This window comes from Lemur catta, chromosome 2 (assembly GCF_020740605.2).
Source record: "Lemur catta isolate mLemCat1 chromosome 2, mLemCat1.pri, whole genome shotgun sequence".
Classification (NCBI taxonomy): Eukaryota; Metazoa; Chordata; class Mammalia; order Primates; family Lemuridae; genus Lemur; species Lemur catta.
Genome location: NC_059129.1, coordinates 45,081,988 through 45,109,751, shown reverse-complemented (window position 1 = coordinate 45,109,751; position 27,764 = coordinate 45,081,988). Strand labels below are relative to the sequence as shown.

Below are 27,764 nucleotides of genomic sequence, written 5' to 3'. Positions count from 1 at the left end.
GAACTCTCTGCTGCACACGAGAGCTGCCTGGCCATCCAGCTCTTCCTCCATTCCCGACTGGACACTCCGCATATTTATCTAAAATACAGATGCCACAACTCATCTTTGTTTTTTTTGTTTGTTTGTTTTTTTCTTTTGAGACAGAGTCTCGCTTTGTTGCCCGGGCTAGAGTGAGTGCCATGGCATCAGCCTAGCTCACAGCAACCTCAAACTCCTGGGCTTAAGCGATCCTACTGCCTCAGCTTCCCAAGAAGCTGGGACCACAGGCATGCACCACCATGCCCAGCTAATTTTTTCTATATATATTTTAGTTGGCCAGATAATTTCTTTCTATTTTTAGTAGAGACGGGGTCTCGCTCTTGCTCAGGCTGGTCTCGAACTCCTGACCTCGAGCGATCCACCCGCCTCAGCCTCCCAGAGTGCTAGGATTACAGGCGTGAGCCACCGTGCCTGGCTCACAACTCATCTTTGGAGAGAACTGCTGTGCAGCCCACAAGGGAGAGGCTGCTGCTGTGACCTGGGAGACCAGCCCGGCATCCCTGGCAAGCTCTCAGGGTGGCTCTTTGTCATGGGCGGGTAGCAGGCTTTTCCAGACAGGAAGTGTGTGGAGAGGACTGTGGCCTGCGGGTGACTCAGGCAGCGTTTACCAGCCATGTGGGTGCCCACCACCTTCAGAGGGGGCAGACTGGGCTGGTTGCATCAGACTTCCTGGAAGCGTTTCTTCATTTCTATTTTTGTAGACACACAACTTCCAGAGCGAAATCTCTCCTGATGACTTCAAAAGCCATTTCAAATCAGCAGACGGAACCAACATCTTCTTACACACACTTTACCAACCCAGCTCTGCTCACTCCTCAACATGCCCACACACAACAGGGGAAGTGGTGAGAGAACACGGTGCCGCCTTTCTAAGGACAGCAGGAAATGAGACAATAGCAGGGGGCCACAGTGAGGACCCGGGAGCCCAAGCTCCCAGACGCCACCTTCTTACCCAAGAGCCAGGGCTTCCGTGACCCACTGACAAGGGCACAAGCATCAGCTCCCAACCCGACCGGGTAACAGGTCAGAGAATGTTACAATTCAAAAGGTCACAGGACTTCCTGTTTAAGTTTAAATTAACCCAGATTCAAAGGAACAGGGAGTCAAGTACTTTTATACTGTAGTGAGAGGGTAAATTAGTCTAACTTTCTGGAATTTGACAATATGGCAAAATTTATAATATCCTTACATTTTGATTCATTCAAAATTACACCCCTCACACACACACTTTAAAAAACCAAATACCTACCAAGTGCCAGGAACTATGCCAGGTAGTGGGGGAGACAATGTTAACAGGACAGGGTGGCTGCCCTCTAAGGGCTTCTGTTCTAGTCAGGGATTCAGACAATTAACCAGTAAATCAACAGACAAAAGGACTTCTAAGCACAGGGAGTATGAGAAGTTACCTACACACCCCTCAGCAGGACTGGTTAAATAAGATCAGACACTTTCATAAAACTGAATACTGCTCTGATGTTAAAAACACATTCTTTTTTTGTTTGTTTGTTTTTGAGACAGGGTCTTGCTCTGTCACCCAGGCTGGATGATCACAGCTCACTGCAGCCTCAAACTTGTGGGCTCAGGCGATCCTGCTGCTTCAGCCTACTGAGTAGCTGGGACTATAGGCGTGTGCCATCCCACGCAGCTGGTTTTTGGGGGGGGGGGGGGGTGTTTTTTTGTAGAGATAGGGTCTCTCGTGTTGCCCAGGCTGAAAAATGCATTCTTGAAAACTACATTCAAATTGCTTGTGATATATATGTTCAAAACAGGTTTCAAAACAGTATCACAACAACTATGTTCAGTGAAAGAAGCCAGTCACAAAAGACCACATATTATATGATCCCATTTTTATAAAATGTCCAGAATAGGCAAATCTATGGGGATAGAAAGTGATTAGAGGTAGCCTAGGGCTGGGGTTGGGTAGGACTGGGGCACTGGATGGGAAGTGAATGCTAACGGATTACAAGATTTCTTTTTTAGGCTAAGAAAATGTGCTAAAACTAGGTTATGGTGGTGATTGCACAACTCCGTAAATACTAAAAGCCATCAAATTGTACACTGTAGACAGGTAAACTTTACGAATTATATTACTTAGTAAGCTGTTAAAAAATAACATCACAATATGACTTCAATTTGTTTTTGAAAAGAGGGTGTATGAAGGGGTACGTGGTGAGGGGAGGCACAAAAAATAGCCATCAAAGTATTAACTCTGGTGATTCTCTGAGAAGAGGCTTCTTGGTGATTTTTATGTGCTTTTTTATATTTCTCTGTATTTTCCAAATATTCTAAAATGTAGAAGTTAGTTTTCGACTGAAAAATTATCCAGGCTTTTATAATAAAATCTACCTCTACAATGTAACGTAAGTATGTACAAGGTGCAAGACAAGAAAGGTCTAATTGTTGTGCTAACTTCGATATCTCTAGGATTGTCATACTCTTCACACCAAAGATACCAACCAGACAGCTAAGCAAAGGAATTTCATGCTCCAGATAAATCAGACCAAGTAAGTCTTGGTTAAGGAGGGAAGACCTCGCTCCCCTCTGCAAACACTTTAAAAGAAAATCAGCAGCCACCATGAAGTTTAGATACTATCAAAGAATGCAAAAGAATATCAAAGGTTGAGCAGCTTCAGAAAAAAACTTCCTGGACACTGGACACTTGGAGGAGTCACTTCCTGGTTGGTGAAGAGTGAGGCCCTCTGGACAAATCATTCTGTCCCACATGGCCTCCTCTGATTAGTGACTTCAAAGGCATCTTTCTAAGATGACTGGGCTAAGGGAGGGTGGCACAAACTGGAAGTCAGTGGTTCCCCAACTACGCTGCATCCCCAAATCAGTGGGGAGCTTTAAAATGCAGATTCTGGCCAGGTGCAGTGGCTCATGCCTGTAATCCCAGCACTTTGGGAGGCTGAGGTGGGAGGATTGCTTGAGTCCAGGAGTTCAAGGTCACTGTGAGTTATGACCACACCACTGGACTCCAGCCTGGGCAACAGGGCGAGACCCCAACTCTTTAAAAAAAAAAAAAAAGCACATTCTGTACTCCATCCCTGGAAATTCTAATTCAACAGGCCTAAGGCAATGCCCAGGAATCTATATTTTTTCCCAAACTCCTTGGTGAATATACAGCTGAGCCAAACCTGGGAATCACTGGACTGGACACCACCTGGGATGACTTGAAACAGGGCCAGCCTGCACATCTGGCTGCAATGCAGCAAGTATCCCACCCAGCCTGTACTGTGGATGAGAAGGCCATTAAGCACAGAAAGGGAAACTCCACGGGGAAATTCCATGCATGTCTGGCAATCAGTTTTGAAACTTGAGGGGCAGCTAGCAAATCCCTAGGGCAAAGCCTATTTTTGGAAGGTTCCCTCTGGCCCAGTGATCTTGGATGCTAATCTGTGAAAAGGGAAGTGATAAATGCAACTTCCACTTTGGGAGGCCAAAAGAAAAATCAGCTCCCTCCTACAACACTCAAGAGTCAGCAAGCTTTGTAGCTCCCAAGGAGACAGAAGCAGAGAGGGACGCAGTGTGGTGTGGCAGAAAGAACCCTGGGTCTGAGTCACACAGATCTGGGTTCAAATCTGGCTCTCCATTACTGGCTATTTGTGGATTAAAGATAGCTACAAACCCTTTGCCACTCTTCCCATCAAGAGGTAGACTCTAGTTCCCGTCCTGGAATCTGGGCTGGCCCAGTGATGGCTTTGACCGGTAAAATGTGGCTAAGGTGATGCTCTGGGACCTGAGCCCAGGCCTCAACGGGACTGGCTTACATCCTCTTAGTCCCCAGATGCCATGTCACAAGAAGTTTAGGATAGAAGGATTAGAGGCCATGCAGAGAGGCCACCTTGGACATCACAGTCTAGCAGAACGCACCTGAATGGGCAAACTCAAACTACATCATGTGGACCCAGGCAACTCACGGAATCAGGAGAAAGGATGCATGGGGGCTGTTTTAAGCTGTTGAGTTCTGGGGTCATTTGTTACTCAGCAGTAGGTAACTGAAACACTGTTTCTCCTTACACAAATCAATTTTCTCAAGCCTTGGTTTCCTCATCAATCAAATAGGGAATGATAATATCCTAAACAGGGTTGTTGTGAGGCTCAAAAGAAGTCAAGTGCCAGTTACCGCCACTATCTGCACAGACCTATGCTGCACAGTGGGACCAGCGGCCCCACCACATGGTGTGCTGGCTGCTGAGGGAACCTGTAAACCCGACATTCAAACAACCCTGCCATATCCGTTCACCAACAAGCTCCCACATTTGGGGCCCTTTTGGCTGGGGTGCATCTTCATATACAAAGTACAGGGACCATTTACGCTCCCCTATAATCGGGAAGAACACGCAACAAGTGTCCCATGTTCCAAGATGGCTCATCTCCCCTATCATAGCAGCGTTCCCTCCGGCCTCTCCTCTTCCTATTATAGTGTCTTCTTTGTCCCAGCACCTCAGGTTCAAAAAGTCAATCTCCCAAACTCCTTCATTTCCTTAAGCATCCAGACAGCTGCCAAGACTGCATCTCCCCAGTCACCCCCACCTTTCCACTCCCATTGCTGCCAAAGGCACACTGGTGAAAGCCAGGTAGCCCTCAGTGCTGTTCTGCAACTTACCAGCTGTGGGACATACCCAAATTTCTTAAATTCTCTGAGGCTGTCTCCTCAGCTACAAACTGAATATAAATCAATACCTTCTTTTTGTGATTGTTTCCAAGATGAGAGAAAATGCAGCTAAAGTACTTAGTACAGAGAAGGTACTCAACACATAGTAAATGTTATTCCAGTCCAGAAACTTCTCACCTAGGCTACTAAATCATTTCCTAAACTAGGTCTCTACCTGTGTATCTCTCTCCATTTTGATCCCTCTAGCATTATGCTAGCAGATTAATTGTCCTAGATGACAGCTATCACATTATTCTCCTGCTCAAAGACCTTCCATGGCTCCCACTGTTCTCACATCAGCCAAGCATGCAAGATTGTCTACAATAATGGCTCCATCCTGCTGCCCTGGCTTGTTCTGGCCAATTCGTCCTCACTGCAACTTGCTATTAGAGTCAGCCTTCTAAAATGGCTGGCAACAATCCCTGTCTCCGTGTATTCACATCCCTGTATAAACCCCTCCTAACCCAAAGAAACTGCAAGATAATGAATGTTGTGTTAAGCCACTACGTTTTGGGGTACTTTGTTATGTGTCAATAGATAACTAATACTCTTGACTTCTCCAGTCACACCTGAGCTGCTGCTCCTTTACTCACACCTGCCCTTCCCACAACATCTCAGCCTGCTGCAATTCTGCCCAGTCTGCAAGGCCCACTCAGATGCCAGTGCTTACCCTGAGCCTTTCTGCAGGCCCCGCCAATTGGAGTCTCCTCTGGAAGCCTTCCCTTCCCCCACAGTGTGTATCTCCATCACCACACTTATCTTACTGTGGCACTGTCAATCCGTTTATTTGTGTACAAGATTATTCACTGATGCAAAAGACTGGAAATCACCTGCACGATCAATAAGTAAGTGAATGGCACACCCATACAATGGATGAGGCAGCTATAAAAAAGAATGAGGAAGCTCTACATGTCTGGTATGCAAAGATGGCCAAGACACAGTAAGTCTGCGGTCCCCAACCGCCAGGCTGTGGACTGGTACTGGATCCTATATGCAATCAAGCTATCAATCAAAAGTGGGGATGGGGACACTTGTGCACTGCTGGTGGGAACGTAAAATGGTGCAGCCATGATAGAAAACAGTATGGTGTTTCCTCAAAAATTTAAAAATAGAGTTATCATATGACCCAGCAATTCTACTTTGGGGTATATAGCTAAAATAACTGAAAGCAGGGATATGAACATCTGTACACCCATATTTACAGCAGCAATAGCTATAAGGTAAAAGCAAACCAAGTGTCCACTGATGGATGAATGGCTACACAAAATGTGGTATATACATACAATGGAATATTATTCGGCCTTAAAAAGGAAGGAAATTCTGACACACGCTGCAACACGGATGTACCTGAAGACATTATCTTAAGTGAATTAAGTGTCATAAAAATGCAAATAGTGCATAATTCACAAAGACAGAAAGTAGAATGGTGGTTATTAGGGGATGGGAAGAGCAGGGAGTGAGAACTATTTAATGAGTAGAGAGTTTCAGTTTTACAATTACAAAAAATGTTCTAGAGATGGATAGTAGTGATGGTTGCACAACAATGTGAATATACTTAATGCCACTGAACTATACACTTAAAAATAGTTAAAACAGTAAATTTTATGCTATGTATATTTTAAAATTACATCCATAATTAATAATAAATAAAATAGCCAATAAACTGTATAAATAAATAAATGAAAGAGTGAGTGAGGGCATGGCGCAGCCACTTTGGAAAACAGTTTGGTGCTTCCTCCAGATGTGAAACACGGAGTTAACACATGACCCTGCAATTTCACTAAGTATATGTCCAAGAAAAGGTCAAGCATATGTCCACACAAAAGCTAGTACGTGAATGTTCAGAGCAGCCAAAAAAGGGAAATAACCCAAATGTCTACAAACTGACAAATGGATAAACAAAGTATGATACATATGTACAATGGAATATTATTCAGCCATAAAAAGGAATAAAGTACTGATATATGCTACAACATGGTTGAAAATTGAAAACATTATGCTAAGTGAAAAAATCCAGACACAAAAGCCCGCATATTATATGATTCCTTTATATAAAATGTCCAGAATAGGAAAATCCATAAAGAAAGGAAGCAGATTAGTGGTTTTGAGGGGACAGATGAGGTGAAGAGGGTACTAGGACCATTAATAGGTACAGCGTTTATTTTTGTTTTGTTTTGTTTTTTGAGAAAAGGTATAGAAATTTGTTTAACATGTATACACGGGGAGAATCACAGAGTGATTACCTACCCCTCAATGGGGTTCAGCAGCTTATATACCATCCTGGCAAAAAGGGTTATGGGAGGCAGGAGAAGAGGAATTCCATCGAGGGGCAATAAAGGATTATTAGGGAGGATGAACGCGTCCGGAAACAGAGAGATTAATTTGTAAACAGTTGTCTTTGGCAGTGAAAGGGTCTGTTCAGGTGTGGTTACTTTCTCGGTCTTACAGGGAGAGGAAGAAAAAACAATTGTTCTTCAGTGGGTCTGGATCTAAGGCAGAAATGAACTTCCGCTTCTTTGGGAGGGATGATGTGTTGAGGGAAGGTCACAGAGACCTTGAGACTTCTTCAGTCCAATATGTCAAAGTTTTTGAGCTCCAACGTGCCCTATAATTTTTATTTAACAACAGCAGCAGAAAACCACATAGTGGAGTATTTTGCACATAACAGAATCTCTTAAACTGGTGACAAAGATCCTCTGCATCTTTAAAAGTGCCATGAATAATTTTCTTTCTTTAACGCTGGCTTAATGAGCAAGAAAATTTATTCTCTCATATAACAGGAAGCCCAGAAGTAATGCAGACTTTGATTTAATTTGTTCAGAGGCTCAAGTCTGTCATCAAAGGCCCAGATTCCATGCAGCCCATCACCCACCCTTCCTAAGTGTTAGCTGACCCTCGGGGTCGTTGCAGGATGGCTCCAGCAGCACAGGTACCACATTCAGAAACACCCAGAAGATGAAAAGAGTGTTCCTTTGTGACGCATTCTCTGAAGAGCCCAGCATTTGTTTTTTTCTTTTTTCTTTTTTTTTGAGACACAGTCTCACTCTGTTGCCTGGGCTAGAGTGCCATGGCATCAGCCTAGCTCACAGCAACCTCAAACTCCTGGGCTCAAGTGATCCTCCTGCCTCAGTCTCCCGAGTAGCTGGGACTACAGGCATGCACCACCATGCCCGGCTAATTTTTCTATTTTTAGTAGAGACAGGGTCTCACTCTTGCTCAGGCTGGTCTCGAACTCCTGACCTCAAGTGATCCTCCCACCTCGGCCTCCCAGAGTGTTAGGATTATAGACGTGAGCCACCGCGCCCAGCCCCGGTGTGTTTTTTGAGGTGACAGAAATGTTCTGGAATCAGTGGTGATGGTTGTACAACACTGTTGAATATGCTAAAAACCACTAAAGTGTATACTTTAAAGTAGTGAATTTTGTCATGTAAAATATATCCCAATTTTAAAATGCTATAAAAATATATATAGAATATAAAGTTAAATAAACAGCTCACACTCTGTCTTGTGGTACTCCCGCCCTGCAAGGCTGTGGTCTGTCTCCTCCATCTTTGTGTACCCTGGCCTTTGGGTAAGGCCCCGGCCGTGCCTCACTGGACCCCTCCCTTTCCTGGCGGGTCTGCACCACCTACTCAGATCCACCCAAGACCATCTGAAGACTGAGGCTCAGGCCCAGAAGTCACCCCAGATGAGCTGCCCAATGACCAGGGCTGCGGTTACAAGCATGTGTCAGCTGAGGGATACAGTTTCACACAGGAACTTAATTATAGCTCCAGAGTAGTAAAGGGAGTGGGGTGGCGCAGGCTTTGAGGGGACATACAGGAAGCTATCCTGCCCTGCAGCTCAGAGGGCATCTGCCCGTCTCACCAGACTTGGGATCACAGGAGAACAGCACGACTCGGGCAGGCTCACAGGAATATACAGCTTATGGAAATCAGCCTGCTCTTAAGTGTGAATTCCTGGCCCAACCTGTGTGCACGCCAAAGTGGCCCAGAAAAAACCTGAGAAGTCAACTCTCACTCACGCTCAGGGCTCAGAGAGGTCATCCCCTTGCCTACTGCCAGACATACCATTTTATCTCTAGGAAGTGAAGGGGCATAGCTTGTTCCCCACAAAGTACCTCATCTTCAATTTTCTCCCTGGCTCTCAGCTGCTTTTCTGGAATGGAATCCGGGCTGTTGCTGCATGGAGCCTCTTCCCCATGCCTGACTGCTCTGCTCAGATCCCTGCCTACTGCCTAGGGAAGTGCCAAGGGCTGTGCAGCTGCTGCCACCCAGGTGTCAGTAAGGCACAGTAGCCCGATATACCCAACTTGTCAAACTACCAGGCCTGGCGCTGCCAGGTGGGGAAGTAGATCAGGTGGAACGAGAGAGACTCTCTTTGGGAGAATCATGGAAAGAGCAGGGCCTGGGTGGAGGAGCAGGTCCCATCGAGACGTATTTTTTTCTCCCCTATTCTTGGCCCATATCTAGGGCCCTTATTCTCCAGGCATCTTCCTGGCCAGTTTGCTTGCTGTCTCAGCAAGAAGTCCCCACAGCCACCTGCTGCCTGTCCCACCCCGACCTATCACCCTGAGAGTTTCTTCTTCTCACTGACTCAAGATAGAGACAGGGACCCAGGCTCTCCTCTTGGTCACACTTCCCAAGACCCCATTCCCAACCCACGCACCCCCCTCCCGATCTCTTCTTTGCGCTTCTTTTGTCTGAGCTCCTGAGAGATTTCTCCCTAAAAGCCATGGAAAGAAACCTTCCGAATGGAGGTGGTATCCTTTTCTGGATGTGTATGGAAGGGAAAAAAAGGTAGGAGTGGTGAGTAGGCAGAGCAGATGACCGAGCGAGGGGACAGAGACAGGGAGAGACACAGATGGGGAGAGGCAGACTCAGACTTCATGCACCGCTCTGCTCTCCACTCTCTAGGCCATAACACCAAGGAACAACCAAGACAGCTCTTCCCAGCTGCCTCCCTGTGGGCCAAATGCCTTTCCCGCTAAGGGGAGGAAGGTCAGAGGGCAGAGACATAATTAAACCACTTGAAAAACGGGAAAGGCATGTCACAAAATGGAATGCTGAACAAAATCCTATTACTGAAATAAAATATAACTCAGTGAGTGCCTTCTCAGTGCCTTTCCATGTATGAGTTTATTTAATCCTCGGGCTATAGGGTCTACAGTTATTACCCCCATGTAGGGGCAAAGTGACTTGCCCAAGGCCACTCAGCCAGAAACTGTCAGGGCCAGAAGTTAGTCCCACATAGCCTGGCTCTTAACCACTACTCCATATTCCCTCGAAGTTCTTACCCTCAGAAACAGGCAGGGAGCCAGAGTTACAAAGAGCTCCACATGCTATTTTTTGCTCTGCTCCAGGGGAAAGCTCATTCCCTTCTGAGAAGCCAAAGGAATGAGGAGTGTGGCTGTCTCTGTCTTGACTGCCCTACCGGCCTCTGGTTACCAGAGCTCTGGGATTCCCAGGGCCTATAGCTGGCCTGAGGACAGCCAGCAAAGGCAGGCAGGTGGGCCCAGTCCCCAGAGACCAGCCAAGGCCACCACTGAGATGCCACCTATGCCTGCCTCTTCTGATTCCCAGTGCCATCTCTGCACCCCAGCCCCTGCCACCAAGCCAGGAAACGGGAACCGAAATAGAAAAGGCTCTCTAAAAATAAACCAACGATGACAAGGTACAAGAAAGGAGAAAAACATAATGCCACTCTGGTTTGGGCACAGTAAGTCCTGCTGGTCTGTGTAGGGCCCATTTTGGGAACAGGACAGGTACCAAGAGCCCTGATTCCCTTTCAGCCTCTATTCACAAGCCCACACTTGCCCACACCTCATTCACACATGCCTGCAAAGCCCAGGTTGAGGTGACATCGGCAGAAAGAGCAGAGTTACTAAACTGAGAACAGGGACTGCAAAGGGCTCAAACTCCAGTTCTGCCACTTCGTAGCTGTGTGACTTGAATGAGCAGCTTAACATCTCTGATCCTGCTCCTCCTCTATAAAACGGGAATAACAATACCCATATCTTGCAGGCTGGGGTGGGGATGGGGGAGCTCACCCTTTGGGCGGCACCTGGCCCCAGGGAGAATCTGAATACAGGCAATTTCCCTCCCTTTCTCCTCTCCCTACGTGTACATGTGGGCCAACTTCTCTTTCCCCTTTCACTTCACTAGACTAAAAGCTGCTCAGAGCAGAGATTGTTTTTTTTCTCCTAACAAGTTCCTCCCACTCTACATGTCTGGCCCACACTTCGGCTGGTTAGTTTCTTGTGGTGCTAGGGGGCTGCTCAATCACCTTGAAGCAGATCCAGGAAGCCACCGTGCACGGCCATTCGCAGGGCCTCCTCTGCCCACTGACCTGAAATGAGACTCTGCAGGAGGCCCCAAGGCCTGCCAAAATTTTGCTTCTGCTCAGTGACCAACAAGAGACTCTGCTACTCTCTGAGGCCAACACCAGTCTGGCCAGTTAAGCAGGTATGTTCCAAACTGGAACAATTAGATTCAGCCAGCCATTCCTAAGAGACCCTGCTATTTGGTGAGCAAAGACCTGGGCTTTAATCACTTGGGTTCAAATCCCAGTTCTGCCATTTATTAGCTGTCCAACTTTAGGCAATTTTCCTAACCAGTCTGAGCCTCAGAATCCTCATCTGTAAAAGGGATACAATGGTTCCTGCCTCTTAAAGGTTGTAGTGTGGATTGGACAGTGATGTATGTAAAGTGATTAGCAAAGTATCAACATATACAACACATGGAAGCCATACTGTACTCAGTTAGGGTATCTACAGGCTCTGCAATGGAAGGGGAATAGACACAAGTGGGGACACAAGTCAGCCCAGCTCTTGAACTCAGTCCAATAGCAAAGCCTAGAATGCAAGCAATAACTCCACCATGCTATCCCATGGGAGGTTCCGAGCCAGAGGTGTGAGAAGGGAGCCTTACTCAGACACTCAGGGAAGGAAGGATGAAGGAGGCAATGGGAAAGGCTCTGCCAAAGCCAAAAATCTCAATTTTCTACATTGAGTTTTAAAAAGGGAGGAGCAACAACTGTGAAAGGGTCCTTAAGTGATATGTTGGCTTAAGTTTCCTCCTATAGATGCCTGACTGCTTCCCCATGAAATGGCTTTCCAGACAGGGCTCTGGAGTGGGCCAGTGCCAGGGCCACTCTGTGGGAAAAAGGCCACTTAGGCTGGCCAGCTAGTCATCCTTCCACTTGGCAAGTGCTTAGTGAGCACCTCTGTGCAAAGCACTTGAGGGGTCTATCAAGAGCCAACGCCTGGAAAGATGGTCTTTGATCATGACTAATGAACATGCACAGAACTGAGGATGTGACTCTCACTAAGAACACCAGGTGGATGGAGCCATTCTCTTGCACGGTGAAAGCAGAAAGGAGGGCAAAGTGCAGGCTGCAGTCCACAGAGAGAAAGCAGCACACAGGCAGGAGCCTAGGGAGTGCTAGAACCAGCTCAGGAAAAGCACTCCTCGGTTGTCTACAGCGTGCTGACGGTGGAGATGCAAAAGTGAATCAACACAGAAGGTCCTGATAGAGAGGGAGAAAACCAGACTACCACAGGCTTGCAGGGGACAGAGGCAGGCCTTGTCTTGGGTACAGATATGACTACTGAGTCAGGGAATGAACTAGAGAACAGATTAAACTTTTTAAAGGTGGTACACTGCAAGGATATGGAAGGCAAATTGTGGCTACATGTTGTAAATATACTGTAGTGTTAAGATGCCAAAAGGAAAAGTCATAAGAATTATATACTGCAAGAGAATATAAACAGGTCTGGAATGACACAATTTTGATAGGATACGGTCTGCAATTTGAAAATTTATTTACCTAGTGATTTGTACTTGGGAGCTAGGAATTATTATTGGTCAATCTATTATCAAATATCTTTTATTTTTCAACGACAATCTATTTGGCCCCACTATTTAAAGTAGATGCTGGGCAGAGTCACCCAGGGATATAAAATCAGGGACATAGACACAGACTTAATCTGTGGAGACAATCCGTACCCTGGCCCTCAGATGATGACAGAGGTTACCAACAGGCTAGCATTTTGGAGAGTTGCCAGAGCACCAGAACTGTCATGAGTCTCTACCCAGGGACAGAGTGACTCTTCAACCTGGGCTTACTTGACCTTCTGGGATCTGATTCTTAGAAACTCAAGCAACACTGTAAGGACCAGAGAAGGGAGAGGGGCTGCACCAGCTACCAGCAGAGGGTTTCATCTCTGGAGACAGAGGAAGGATAAGCATGAAAGCAAGACCATCTACTGAGGCTGAGGAGGCAGAGTCCTGAGGCTGCTTAGGGCTGGGGGAAGGGGCTGTGAGTGCCGAGGACGGGAGATAGCCCTCAACCCCCAGGCTGAGTGAGAAGGAAGAAGGCGACCACGGTGCTGCTCCTGGGAGGGGAGGACAAGGAGGGGAGGGGCTCAGAAAGCATTTCGGGTGAGCACCTGTGGGACCCACACCAGGCACACCAGGAGGGGTGCAGTGGAGAGCAACAGGCTCAGGCCTGGCTCCACCTCGTGGGCTGAGGGCGATGGAGGGGAAGACGCGCAGAACCCACCCGGCACTGCCTGGGGAGAGCAGCCAACCTACGCTTCTAGGCACACAGCCCCACACCAACTGACAGTAGAACTGCTTCTATCATTCAGAAAGAGGAGGCTGCGCTTTTCTTCCCTCTTCTAATATTTTTAATTGACTATGTTTACCCACTGATATTCCCTAGGTATGACGTGACAAATATTCTACAGAAAGCAACGGAGAAACGTGCATAAAAACCAAGAGATGCTGTGAGGAGGGAGGGAGAAAGGGCCAAGGGCAGTACCAGATTTTATAGCACCTAAGGTCCCCATCACATCTCTCACTCCTGTCCTCTTCCCTGGCTCTGCTCCAGCCACACTGGCCACCTGGCCATTCCTCAAGCACCCCAGCTGTGTTCCACCTCAGGGCCTTTGTACCTGCTGTCCCTTGGCCTGAAGATTCTTCACACACGTAGCTCACTCTCCTCCTTCAACTTAAATATTACCTTCTCATTGAGGGCTTCTCCTGGCCCTCCATTTAAAAATGCCAGCGCCCTCCTTTCCTGCATTATTTTACTATATAGCATTTATCACCATCTCACATGTTATTTACCTAATCTTAGCTCCCTCCCCTTCTCTCCATCTCAACTACCATGAGGGCAGGAGATGTTTTTTATCTGCTTTGTTTACCCCTTTACCCCCAGTGCCTAGCACATAGGAGGCACCCAAAAAATATCTGTTGAATGACAGGAAGGCAGAGGGGTAGAGGAGATGATGAAATTGGAATCACATTTTAACTAATTCTGGAACCCCAACAGTCTGAAAGAAACCCTTTATTACTGATCTGATTGAAGGTGTGAGGAGAGTTCCAAAAGCAAGGATCAGATACTGAGTATCTTTGCTCCCAAGATTGCAGTCCACAGGTTCCCCCAAAGCGCATATTGTCTTAAATATTAATTTGGGAAAAGGTTGGGCCTGTACTCTCCTAGCGCCATGAAAGGGATTCCTTAAAATGAGATCGGCCAAGTCACCATCTGTACCTGGAGGCAGATGAGCCCTGTGTTAGCTTCATGACATAACAAATTATTACAAATTCAGTGGCTTAAAACAAAATACATTTACTCTTATAGTTCTGGAGGTCAGAAATCTGAAATTAGTTTCATTGGGCCAAAATCAACATGTTGGGAGGGCTGCATGTCCTCCAGAGATTCTAGGGGGAGAATTGTTTCCTTGCCTTTTCCAGCTTCTAGAGCTGCATTCCTTGAATTTTTTGGCCTCTTCCTCCACATTCAAAGCCAGCAGTGTAGCATCTTGCTGCAGTAGTCAGTCACATTGCTTCCTTCTGTGTCTAATCTCTGCCTCCCCTTATAAGGATACTTGTGACTGCATTTAGGGCCCACCCATATAATCCAGGATAATCTCCCTATCCCAAGATCCTTACTTAATCACATCCGCAGAGTCCATTTTGTCATATAAGATCATATCTACAGGTTATGGCCTATATATCTTTGAGGGCCATTATTTAGCTTACCACCAAGGAAGCAAACTCCAAAAAGTTTGGAAGAAACACAGTTCAGGACAGGTGTGGGGCTCACACCTGTAATCCTGGCACTCTGGGAGGCCAAGGCAGGAGGATCGCTTGAGGTCAGCAGTTCAAGACCAACATGAGCAAGAGTGAGACCCCGTCTCTACTAAGAAATAGAAAAAACATTAGCTGTGTGACTAAAAATAGAAAAAATTAGCTGGACGTGGTGGCATGCTCCTGTAGTCCCAGCTACTCGGGAGGCTGAGGCAGGAGGATGGCTTGAGCCTGGGAGTTTGAGGTTGCTGTGAGCTAGGCTGAGGCCACGGCACTCTAGCCTGGGCAACAGAGTGAGACTCTGTCTCAAAAAAAAAAAAAAAGAGAGAGAGAGAGAAGGAAACACAGTTCAGATTCCTGCTCCAAGTGAAAGAAGTGTCAGATCAGGAGGCTCCACAGCACTCCCAGGCCAAGGTCTTTCTTTTGCTGTAATTGCTTGCTATTTAAGCAATTGGTAGAGAATTAAGTGTATGGAACTGAGCATTTTGGTCCTTGCACGGCCTCCTTGGAAGGGAAGGGCAGTTTTCTCTTCTCCAACCTGAAGTCCCCAATGGACCGCTGAGGAATGCATTCCAGGATGTGCGTGCTGAGGGTCAAGAGGAACAGATCACGATTTTTGGACTGTCCTGAAGGCTTTTACAGGAGAGCTACAAAGAAGTTGGTGAGCCAGACACACAGCTCTAGATCAGGATGGCAAAGAAGCTTTCTCTCATGAGCGCTGCCTGGGGTGCAGGGTTCCGAGAACCCATCTGGGCTTGGAGAGGAAGACTGCTGTGACCAGAGTGCCACGACCACCATGTTGGACACTAGGAATGGGCAGGTTAATGGTGATCCATTGCTGTTGCCAACTCTAATCCACATGGCACCTCTGGAAGCTACAGGAAGGTGGCTCTTACCCAGACACTAAATGACTTAGAGAAGTGTACCCTGAGAAACACAACCACTCAGGAGACAGCTTTATGCCTTGGACGCTGCCCTTCTGTTGTGTGGACATCATATGGTTTCTTAGTTGGAACATGGTGCTAATTGTAACATTTTTACTCCTCCTCAAGACCCTCGATGGCCCAGTGATGTGACTGAGGAGGACAAACTTCCAATGTAAGAACTATATGCTCATTTTACCAGGTTTAAAGATGTGATGTTCACCAATGGACCCAGGTGACCAGCAATATTTATTGGGGAAATGATAGAGCAGTGGTTCTTTTTTTTTTTTTTTTTGAGACAGAGTCTCGCTCTGTTGCCTGGGCTAGAGTGCCGTGGCATCAGCCTAGCTCACAGCAACCTCAAACTCCCAGGCTCAAGCCATCCTCCTGCCTCAGCCTCCCGAGTAGCTGGGACTACAGGCATGTACCACCATGCCTGGCTAATTTTTTCTATATATATTTTTAGTTGTCCATATAATTTCTTTCTATTTTTAGTAGAGACGGGGTCTTGCTCTTGCTCAGGCTGGTCTCGAACTCCTGAGCTCAAATGATCCACCCGCCTAGGCCTCCCAGAGCACTAGGATTACAGGCATGAGCCACCGCGCCCCGCCCCCGAGCAGTGGTTCTTAACCAGCAGTGCTTGTGACCTGTAGGGGACATCTGGCCATGTCTGGAGACATTCTTGGTTTTTACAGCTTAGGGGAGAGTGCTACTGGGATCTAGTGGGTAGAAGCCAGGGATACTGCTAAACATCCTACAATACACAAGACAACCCACACAACAGACAATTATCTGCCTGGCCCAATATATCTATAGTGCTGGGGCTGACAAACCCTGTACTAGAAGAAATGGAACTGGAGGCAAAAAGAGTTGACAGCTACCAGCATGGAAATGTTTTAGGCAATTAAAGGAAACCAAAGAAAAGCACACCGTGTTTGCTTGTTTGGAAAAGGGGATGATGAGTACAGCTCTGGGTTCTGACAAACTCAAGAACAGCATGTTTGTGAGGGGAGAGTGGGCCCACAGACCACCATGTATGCAGGTGGCCTGCTCCGCTGACACTGCTGGGGGAAGGGCCGAGCTGGCTTATACTCCCACTGGGGTGGCAGCCAAGTGACTCTGTGCCTCTGAGGTCACAAGCCCTGGATGAAGGAAGTGCCAAAAGCAGTGATAATGATCACGGGATCACAACAGGTCAATGAAAGCAATGACAATCGATTTTTGGATACCTATTAACACTAGAGCTAAGAGCTGTATCCAGTTCTGCCCAGCACCAAATCCACTCAGGCCTCTTCACAGACAATGAAAGGGCAACAGATGCTCCTCGACTTACAATTGGGTTATGTCCCAATAAACCCACTGTAAGTTGAAAATATCCCAAGTCAAAAATGCATTTAAGGCCGGGCGTGGTGGTTCACGCCTGTAATCCTAGCACTCTGGGAGGCCAAGGTGGGAGGATCGCTTAAGGTCAGGAGTTTGAGACCAGCCTGAGCAAGAGAGAGACCCCATCTCTACTAAAAATAGAAAGAAATTAGTAGGGCAGCTAAAAATATATAGAAAAAATTAGTCGGGCATGGTGACGCATGTCTGCAGTCCCAGCTACCCGGGAGGCTGAGGCAGAGGGATTGCTTGAGCCCAGGAGTTTGAGGTTGCTGTGAGCTAGGCTGATGCCACGGCACTCTAGCCTGGGCAATAGAGTGAGACTCTGTCTCAAAAAAAATTTTTTGGCCAGGCGCAGTGGCTCACGCCTGTAATCCTAGCACTCTGGGAGGCCGAGGTGGGTGGATCGCTCGAGGTCAGGAGTTCGAGACCAGCCTGAGCGAGACCCCGTCTCTACTAAAAATAGAAATGAATTATCTGGCCAACTAAAAGTATATATAGAAAAAATTAGCCGGGCATGGTGGCGCATGCCTGTAGTCCCAGCTACTCGGGAGGCTGAGGCAGTAGGATCACTGAAGCCCAGGAGTTTGAGGTTGCTGTGAGCTAGGCTGATACCACGGCATTCACTCTAGCCCAGGCAACAAAGTGAGACTCTGTCTCAAAAAAAAAAAAAAAAAAAAAAAATTTTTTTAAATGCATTTAATACACCTAACCTACAGAACATCATAGCTTAGCCTAGCCTACCTTAAATGTGCTTAGAACACTTACATTAACCTACAACTGGGCAAAATCATCTAATACAAAGCCTATTTTATAATAAATTGTTGACTAACTCATGTAATTTCTTGAATGCTGTATTGAAAGTGAAAAACGGAATGGTTGTATGGGTACTTGAAGTACAGTTTCTAATGAAAGCATATCGTTTTTCCATCATCACAAAGCTGAATCATCGTAAGTCGAGGACCGTGTGTGCAGAAAAAGGGCAAAGACACTGGGTGCCAAAATCCAGAAGCCAAGGCCCCAGGGAAGCAGAGAAGAAGCCAGCTCTTTGCTAACATCCTGGCCCCACACAGAGCCTCCTTTCAGCCTCCTCCAGCAGTTGCTCCAATCTCATCCTCCTTCAAATTTTTTGCTGTTTTCCCCTCTTAACTCCTCTTTCGCCCCCTTTTCCCTCTCCCTACCATTCTCTAATTTGTCCTTTCCCTTCTTTCTTCTTCTTGCTCCTTTCCTTGCTTCTTAATGGTCTATGACACTGAAACTGAAGCATATTGGAAACATGGTTAGTGGTGTTAAATGAAGTTTCATCTTTCCTGCTTTTTATTTTTGAATAATTTATGCTTAACTTTTTATGTGCCTTGACAATAAAACCTGCATTCAGTTGCTTTCTAACTTTTGTGAACCCTTTAATTAATCTGCTTGTGCATCAATAGCCCTAAGTGGGGGTGGGAGTGAGGGTGGGTTACTTCATCCATGCTCTGGGTACTTAATCTGTGAGGCTGATAGATCAAAAGCAATGCATTTAACTGCAACCAGAGGAATTCAGATTTAAAGTGAAGAAGAATTTCCTTATATTTACACCATTGTAGTAGCCTCCTACCCATCCTCTACCTTCAATCTTTCTTTATTCAATCTACCTTTTTGCAGTATTAACACCATCATTTCTTGCTCCAAAACCATTAATGGCTCCCCACTGCCCAAAGAACAGACTGTAAATTCCTTCACCTGGCATTCAATGTCCTCTATCAACCTACTAGGAAGTTCCAAACCCAAAGCAGCTTCCAGGAAGGGAAATTGTGAGGAGATGCATTTTTCTCCTAGAAGTATTCATATATCGGCCAGGTTACCCCTGGAAGCATTCATATACAGGCCAGGCCAGTATTATACAGCATAAGGGATGCTAAAAAGCAGTAGCTGATCTGCACGGAAGCCTCTTTCCCTCCTCAGTGAACTATGCCTCTTAGTATTCATACCCTTGTGTAATCCTCTCCTTGAGTCTGAACTGGTCCTGTGGCCAAGAGAATAGAGGAATGATACTGTGTGACTTCCCCATGCAGATCAAGAGAAACCTTGCCATTTCTGCCTGCATCTCTCAATACCACTCACTTTCAGTATGCTTCTGCTCAGAACCCAGCTGTCTTGCTGTGAAAAGCCCAAGGCACATGGAAAGGCCACTTGCAGGCACTCCATTCAACAGCCAGCATCACGTGCCAGCCACATGAGTGAGCCAGAGTAGATGTCCAGCCTAGTTGAGCCTCCAGATGATGCCTGCCCCAGTCTCCATTTGACTACAGCAACATGAGAGATGCCAAGCGAGAACCACTCAGCTGAGCCCAGTTAATCCACAGAACCATGAAGATAATAAAATGCCAACTTCAACTGAGAATGTCCTAGATGAACCAATGAAAACTAACTTTATTAAATCTTGACCCTGAATATATCTTTTATTCTTTGTAACAAAATAGGAATTACATGATTGTCTCAAGAAAAAATACTTGTTCAATTGAGTTGCAAGCTAAACTAGCCACTTTCTTCATGAAACACCATTTTTACTTGAAAGAAAGATTAACAAATTATGATTATTTAGACTTCAGTATTTGAGAGACTTTTTCTTGAAAATGAAGTGAGATTGTCATTTCAAAAAAAAGAACTGACAGTATGTTACCAATTATTAAAACCAAACTTTTAAGAGAAAATCAAATGATGGAAAACTTGAGTCTACTACTGTCAGCTTGACAGCTTCCTAATACTTGGAAGACTTCTGATGAGATCAGTGGTGATATTAATGAATATGATTTTCTGACATGATAAAATGTGTCAACATTTGGAAGATCTATGTAACATAGTGAAATATTATTTCCCAATGACCAATTCAAAGTAAAAGATCCATTCAAAGTGCAAGATAGACCAATGGATTTTAATGTCACAAAGTATAGTAACTTTGTTGATACGGTTCCAGACTTCATATTGCAACTAACCTCTAAGAAATTGCCACTTGTTGAGTTTGGCATAGTATCAAATAAGAAGAGACACAATTATCTGTAAAGGCTACTAAAATACTTCTCTCTTTCTCAACCACGAATCTGTGAGGCCAGATTTTCTTCATATCCTTCAAACAAAACAACAATATTGCAAAAGATTGAATACAGAAACAGATATAAGAATTCAACTGTCTTTTATTAAACACTTTATGGCGAAAATGTAAAACAATGTCAATCCCCTCAATTCTTTTTGTTTTGAAAAATAGCTATTTCTCATTAAAAACGTCATGGTAATATGTAACAGGTTTATAATCACATTACTATATTAAATGAATTTAAAACTTAGTAATTTTTTTTAAATTCCTCAGTTTTAATTTCTAATATGGTAAACAGAAGCTCTGCGGTCCTCAATAATTTTTAAGAATGTATAGGGGTCTTGAGGCCAAAAAATTTGAGAATTACTGTTTTTACAATATTCTAAGGTTGACTTCAACATAAACTATCTTTCTTTCAAGGCCCAATCTAAGATCCAGTTTCTTCAGGAACAAAGCCAGCCCTCAGTGATAACTTGTTCTTCTAAACATGTACCCATGTTTTCACTACCCACCAGTTCTCCAATATTTGAAAAATCTTAGCTGGGCCCAGTGGCTCACATCTGTAATCCCAGCACTTTGGAAGGCTGAGGCAGGAGGATCACTCAAGGCCAGGAGTTCAAGGCTGCAGTGAGCTATGATCATGCCACTGCACTCCAGCCTAGACAGCAGAGCAAGACTTGTACGTATACATACACACACACACACACACACACACACACATATAAAGAATAAAAAATAAAAAATCTTTTTTGTGCATATGTCTTCTTCCCTGAGCTAGGTTCCCCACACCTGGAGGGGGCAAGGGCAGCCAAGGACCATGTCTGAAACATCTGTCATAGTACCTGGTCCACGGAAGTGCCTCAGGTGGGAGAGACTAACATGGCAACCACCACAGCTTTTTGAGATTAACACTGAAAAATATGATAAAGCTATAGCTTCATCTTTGCCAGTGGAAACCAAGAAAGAAAACTCCTAGCTGGGACTGGGAGCTCAAAGCTCAGTGATGAACTGGACAAATGACCCCTGGACATGAACAACTGCTGCCACCGTGGCTAGCTGCCACCAAAGCAAATGACAAAGCAAATCAGTTCAACTCCCTGTCCCTGCTCAAGGGGAACTTCCACCTCACCGCCTCTCAGGGAACCTCAGAAGCCTCCAAATTCCCCTTCCTCCTCCCTCACATTCCCTTCAGAGGAAAGGACTAGGTATGCGTTTGAGAACAGGAGAGGCCCCTGCCTGGGACCTTCCTGAAAGATCCACAAACAACCTGACCCCCACAGACTGATAGACACAGGGGCTCAGAACACAGGGGCTTCTGTTTGGTAACAGGAAAACCCGCAGAGTGTTAAAGGCAGAGAAAGGGAAGTAAAGCCCACAAACAGCTACTGGAACCACTGAACTTCAGAGATTCAAACAAGTCACACAGGAGGCCCACATTTCCCCTGGCCCCCAGCAGGGACCCACCATAACCCAGCCTCTCAAATAGCTGGGACAATGAACATCAAATTCCCTGGAGCTCCTCTTCTGAGTTTATAAAACCTGCCAGGCATCCTGAGAACAGGGAAACAGCAGTGGGAAACCCAGAGCATTGTTCAGACTCTGGTGAGGATCCGTGACCCCAGCAGAGATGGAAGAAACAAGCCTGTGTGTTATGACCAGCTCTCATATATACCAGCGTACCATGGACCTATGAGGCAAGAGAGGAATGTTTTATACTATTATCATTTTCCAAGTGCCTGGCACATAGTTGGCACTCCAAAATATTTGTTCCCTAAATGACAGTGAATGATGGACATCTTTGGGGCCTGGCACCCTACACACTCATCATGGGCAGAGAAGAAAGTCTGTTCATTTATTCATTCAACAAATATTTATTCAGTGTCTCCTCTGTGCCAGGCACTGTCCCAGACACAACAGGAAGCAAAATAAGTCCCTGCCTTTGTGGACTTTATGTTTTAGTGGGTGCAAAGGTAAGAATCTGCATGCGCCTGAAAAAACTATGTAAGCCACAGAAATTCAATAATTATTTATTAAGTGTCTACACTATGTGTAAGTGATGGGTACCAGACGCTGTAACAGCCACACCTTGGATCTGGGACTCAGCACTAGTGAGATTATTTCATATTCAAGGCTGGGACCCTAAATCTGGATCCCATGTCAGTCAGTTGTCAGAGGCCCATGAGTAAGGGAAATGAGATTACCTCTTTGGTGCATCTGTCTTCATCTGTTGGTGAGCAGAAGCCACTGTGTGAGTACCACGTGCATGCCCAAAACACCACACAAGACTGCAGGATAGAAAGAAAAACATCTTTAGCTGAGAGGTGCCAGGAGTCCAAAAAGCTGGTCTAATAAGTTATAATTAAACACCAGGGCTCAAGGAGCGCTCCCAAAGGTGAGCAATCTGTCTCCTCATCTGTCCCTTACACACACCCTAAGATGTAATTCAGAGCCTGAGTCAGAAAACATTTCCCAATCCTGGAAGTAGTCTGCTCATTCCCAAGCAAGCAGACACTGGCTTTACTGACTTTACCAAGGTGGGGCAGAAGAAGTTGACAAAGGAAGGAAGGACCTGGTGCCCAACACTCCCCCATGGGTGACAGCTAATAAATGGAGACGCCCTGAATCATGCTTGATTCCTTGACCAAAGCCATGTGGAGACATGACCAGAGTCACACCCCAATCACCAGCACGGTGAGTTACGTAGGCTAGAAACCATATGCCAAGGGAGAAGACCCACATGTCTGAAACCTGATGCAAGGGGCCATTCTCTCCCTGCTAGGCTCAAGCCAAGTACCCAGCTCTCCTTTGACACCCTGGAATCCAGCTGCTGCAAGCAGCCCTTCCTCCTGGCTCCAACGGCAGAGAAAAATGCTCAGGACATCAAACCATCCCAAGAAACAGCCATTGGGCAATCTGGGACATCATGGCACAGACAAGGGCATCAGGCACAGGGCTTCTGACATGATATAAGCAAGGGCCTGACAGGACAGACAATCCACAGAGATGCTGCATAGGGAGGAAGAAGAGAATGTTTCTAGTGTAGACAATGCTGAGCAAAAGGGCTGGCTCCTGGCATTTCCACGCCCTACAGGGGCACTGGAGAAAGGCACTACAGTTCAGCTTCCCAGCCTGCAGGGATCACCCAGGGAGGTGGGTCTTGATGACAGGATACAGCTGAAACCTTTAGAAGCAACAGATCCAACTCCTGCAAGGAGCTGCACTGTCCCATGACATGCCAGGATCTACAGGCCCTGAGAAGAGCTTGCACAACAGCCAGGGCAGCTGCATTCTGCCCAAAGCAGAGGCCTACTGACTTCCCAGACCAGCACCCTACACTGGCTGTCCTCTTACCAGGCCCCCAGGCAAGGGGTCCAAGGGACCACATGTGGGGTTGGAAGGCTGAGGAGGGGCAAGTCTTTCTTAGTGGACTGAGACGTATGTGAAAAAGCAGTGGTGAAGAGGCAAGGAGAAAGGCAGCCAAAGAGCAGTCAGTTCATTAAACTAAGGAGTTGATAAGCTACATCATCTGCTGAATAGTGCCAGGGGCCTACCTGCCCATATCTTTGCAGAGGTTCTGCAAAAATTACTGAACCAATTAGTACAATTACCCCCTCAGAAAACGACAGAGTGAATAAACTGCAAGAAGCTATACAGCCAGGGCTGCCAGTGCCCGAACTGCTCCACAAGCACTGGGCTTGACCTGTTCTCAAGCCCTCTCATCGCTGCCTCAGCGGAGAGCACTACTAATTACTAACGGGTGAGCACAGACAGAGGCGTGGCAAACTGCTCAAAAGGGTCAGGTAGAGTCCTTCTTGGGAGCCAGAGACTGGATTAAAAAACTGCCAAACACTCATCCTCAACCTCTTTAGAATGACCCATTAAAACCCTGGAGGGATGTTTTTCACAGGAACAAGGGCCCCTTCTGGTCCATTCTGCCCCAATCCCCTCCACCACCCAAATGCTATGTAGAGGAGACTCAGGGTCAGCGGAGCGGGAACTAGCTCAACAACAGGCCATCTACGATCCTATTGCTTTCACAAAAAAGGGTCAGTGCACAAGAGGATTACAACACTTTAAAGTCTGGTAGAGCTGGTTCAGTTGGCTCTCCACCACAGCTCCTGAAGGTTGCCAATTTTGTGTCCACTCTGGCTCAAAGACAGCACAATCCTCAAAACAGCAGACCTAGAAACCTGGTGTCAGGTGAAACAACGGGCCTTCATTTCTGAATGTGAGAGTGGGTCATGCTTTCAGAATCCTCCAAGATCAGGTTGAGCAAAAACAGAGGATATGTTATTTCCTGAAGATTTCTCTAGGGAACCAATGTCAAACAAAGGAGCTGAAATTGAAAGATATGAAAAGAACTTTCTGCCTGGCAAGAAGGTTAAACACCCAGACACACCATGAAGGTGGTGGGCTCTCTAGCCTCAGAGCAGATGAGCTACGTGACTGGACCTAGGCAACGCGAGTCCCTGACAAGGTCTAACTAACGCAGCCCCACAACCTGCCCAGACAGATATCAACCTGATACCCTACCCCTACCATGCGTGGTCAAAAGAAACAGAACCCTAGTGTCACACTCCCTCGAGGATCCACAGGAAATTAAGCTTCCAAGGCAAAAGGAGGGAGAAGAGAGACTTCAAGAGAACGTGTTCAGTTACTGACATCAGAGGCACATTCGGTCTGTCAAAGATGTATGAGAGAAAATCAGCAGCTGGTTCAAGCTACCAATAGTAAAGGGGGCAGATGCCTGCCAGCCACAGGGCTATCAGGCTAGCAATCTACGTCATAACTCAAACAGAATAAAAATGTTCTGGAGCAAGTACAGAGGGAAATAGGTTGAAGACCACAGGCATTCTCTGGGGCATAGCTTCTGGAGACTTCTCTTAGCTCTTTGGGATACGGCATAGGGTGGAGGGTGGGAGTAAGGGCAGAGATAGGCTGAGGTAACATGGTTTACATGTGTTCCATAGATCCAGAGTGGGAAGACACAGAACCCTGTTTCCTGGAAGGAGAAAAGAGTTGGATGAGGCCTCCGGCTACCCCTGGCACACACCCAGCTCAGCGCGGTCTCTCTCCAAGGGTTCGTGGAAGTCAACAGACCCATAAAGCGGAAGTATTAAAGCAGAGATTAGAAGAATGGCCTACAAATTGGACATCATCTCTGATGCAACATCCAAGTGAATTCTCCCACACAGACATACCTGTTATTGCCTCAGACATTCAGCCTCTTAATTCAATCGGGGTCTGAATACTCTCACCCCACCCCGTGGGTATTTCAACTGTAGGTCAAGTGAAAGCAGAGTAGTACTCGGAGCTAGTGCTTCTCCCTGAAGCAGAGGCAAGGAACCGGGAGGGAATGGGATGTGGGTGACCGGAATGCAGGGGACAGGGCTGGTATGAAGGAAATCAGAGAAGAGCAAAAGCAGGGCCTCTGGAGGGAGGCTTAGGTAGACAAGGGATGGCAGGTACTGGGTTGGAAAAAGCCTAAGAACATAGTGAGGAAGAAGATGAGGACCCGTAATTCCAGGAAAGATCGCGCAACAGGAGACGGGGACAGGGTTGGGAAAAGAGTGTAAAGACAGTGGGCAAGGGGTGGGAGTACGACGGCAGGAGACAAGGATAACGAGGGGGCCAGAGGAGAGGATCCCCAAGGAGACCCTAGGTAGACAGGGCAATGGATGTGAGGACACCAGAAAGGGATGAAGGAAGAGGTCAGAGGCAGGGAGAGGAGTGGGAGAGGACCCCGGGCCTGAGGCGGGGCTCTCAGAGGTGCAAGGAGCCGGAGCCACGAGGCCCAAAAGGGGGCACAGAGTCGGGTGGAAGGAGGCCCGCGGTTCGAGCTCAGGCAGCTATGCGGGTCCAAGGGCGGGGGCCGCGGGGGGCAGCGGGCGGGGCGCCAGCAGGGCAGCGGACTGGCGGGGGCCGGCCCGGGCCGGAGCGTCGGGAAGCCGCAGCGGCGCGGTCCGCGGAGCCCCGCCGCTTCCCGCCCCGCTCGCCGCCGGGCCTCGCGCCCCAGCCCCGCCGGCCGCCTCGGCCCCGGCCCGCCGCTCCCCTCCGCTGCTCGCCTACCCGCTTCCCCCGACCCGGACTGACCTGACCCGGCTGCCTACCGCGCCACCGCCGCCGTCCCGCAGGCTCCGCGAAACCCTCCGGCTCCTGCCAAAACTTTTCCCATTAATCCCCAGCTCCGCGGCAGCCGCGGCGTCACACGCTCCGCGGCCCGGCCCCGCCCCCGTCTGCGTGACGTCACCGCGCAGCTCGGCCCACCCTGCCCACGCCCCCTGCCGCCCGGCTGCGGCCAATCAGCGCTCCGCCTGGAGACGCGCCCGGCTCTGCCCTCCCGCCCCGCGCTCGCCGTCGGGGGCCGCCTGCAGTGCCCTCTGGTGCGCGGCGCGGGCGCAGCTGCGGGGCGCGGAGCTGGGGAGGAGCCGGGGTGCGCAGGGCCAGTAAAACGAGTCCAGCAAGTATCACCAAAGGGAATTTAAAGGTGGAGGGCAATTTAGATCATCTAGTACAGCCTCCTCATCGTCCAGAGGAGAAACTTAGGCCCAGAGAAGCAATGCTGAGGCTAGAGCTCGGACTCCAGACTCCTCATCCAGTGCTCAGTACGCTAGAGGAGACCCTGCTGCCTGGAACTTTCAAAAAAGGGAAACTTACGGTCCTGGACTTCTTACCTTTCTTCCCATGTGCTTATCTAATACGCTTGTCCACTTAAATGGGGAGCATCCTCCCTATTGTAGAAAGTTCTGTTCTTACCAGCTCTGTAATAAAATTTAATATAATGTATTTAAAAAGTATCTATATATTGTTTAGACCCCATAACTCTACTTTGGGTAACCTGTCTTGAGGAAATAACCCTAAATACAGAAAAGGCTTTATACACAAAAAATGTTCATTGCAATATTATGTGAAACAACAAAACAACAAAAAACTGAAGATGCCTTAGTTGTCCAACAACAGAGAAATGTTTAGGTAAATAATGCTGTATCCCTCCGGGAATATTATACAGCCATTGAAAATGATGCCTAAAAAGAGTTGGTAATAAAGTGGAAAAATGTGATGATCTGATATTAAGTGGAAAAAGGCAGAAGATGATGGTATGTACAGAGTAAAATCACACTGTATGGAAAACTGAAAATTAGTGTAGGAAAAAACCTGGAAGGAAACACACTGAAATGATATGAGCAATTGTCTTTGGATTATGGTTCTGTGAGTTATTGTCTTTCTATATTTTCATTCTTAACATGTTTTTTTTTCCATAATGGAAATGGGGTTCCTTTGTTTTTTAAGAGAAAAAAATTTTTGCTTCCTTATATTGAGCAAAAATTTATATTCCCTGGTGCTCTTACCCAATAGTCTTAGTTCTACCCTTTGGAGGTAAACTAAGTCAAATTGTTTTCTATATAAGAGCCCTCATGATGTTTGACCCCATTCCCGTATGTATTTTCTTTTTCAAGCTACAGCATCCTTAGTTCCTCATGTAAAATGATTATGGCTCCCTTTACAACAGAGATTGCTGGCCTCAGAATGTGTCATTTTATGTATATCCATCCTCTTCAAGGCTTTCCTTGTATCAACCTGAATAAACAGAGGCT

General features: G+C 46.9%; 1 protein-coding gene across 2 annotated transcripts in view; it reads right to left on the bottom strand.

Annotated features, from left to right (window-relative positions):
• PPARD (peroxisome proliferator activated receptor delta) overlaps positions 1-26,389 on the bottom strand; it is a 69,409-nt gene extending 43,020 nt beyond the window's left edge. Inside the window, exons 1-2 of one of the 2 annotated variants that reach the window (XM_045543565.1) lie at positions 26,263-26,389; positions 22,371-22,454 (exon numbers count right to left, since the gene is read on the bottom strand). The gene's annotated coding sequence lies outside the window, so the exon portion shown is untranslated. The remainder of the gene's footprint in view (positions 1-22,370; positions 22,455-26,262) is intronic. The other variant, XM_045543566.1, reaches the window with a different exon arrangement.
• Between the last annotated feature and the right edge of the window lie 1,375 nt (positions 26,390-27,764).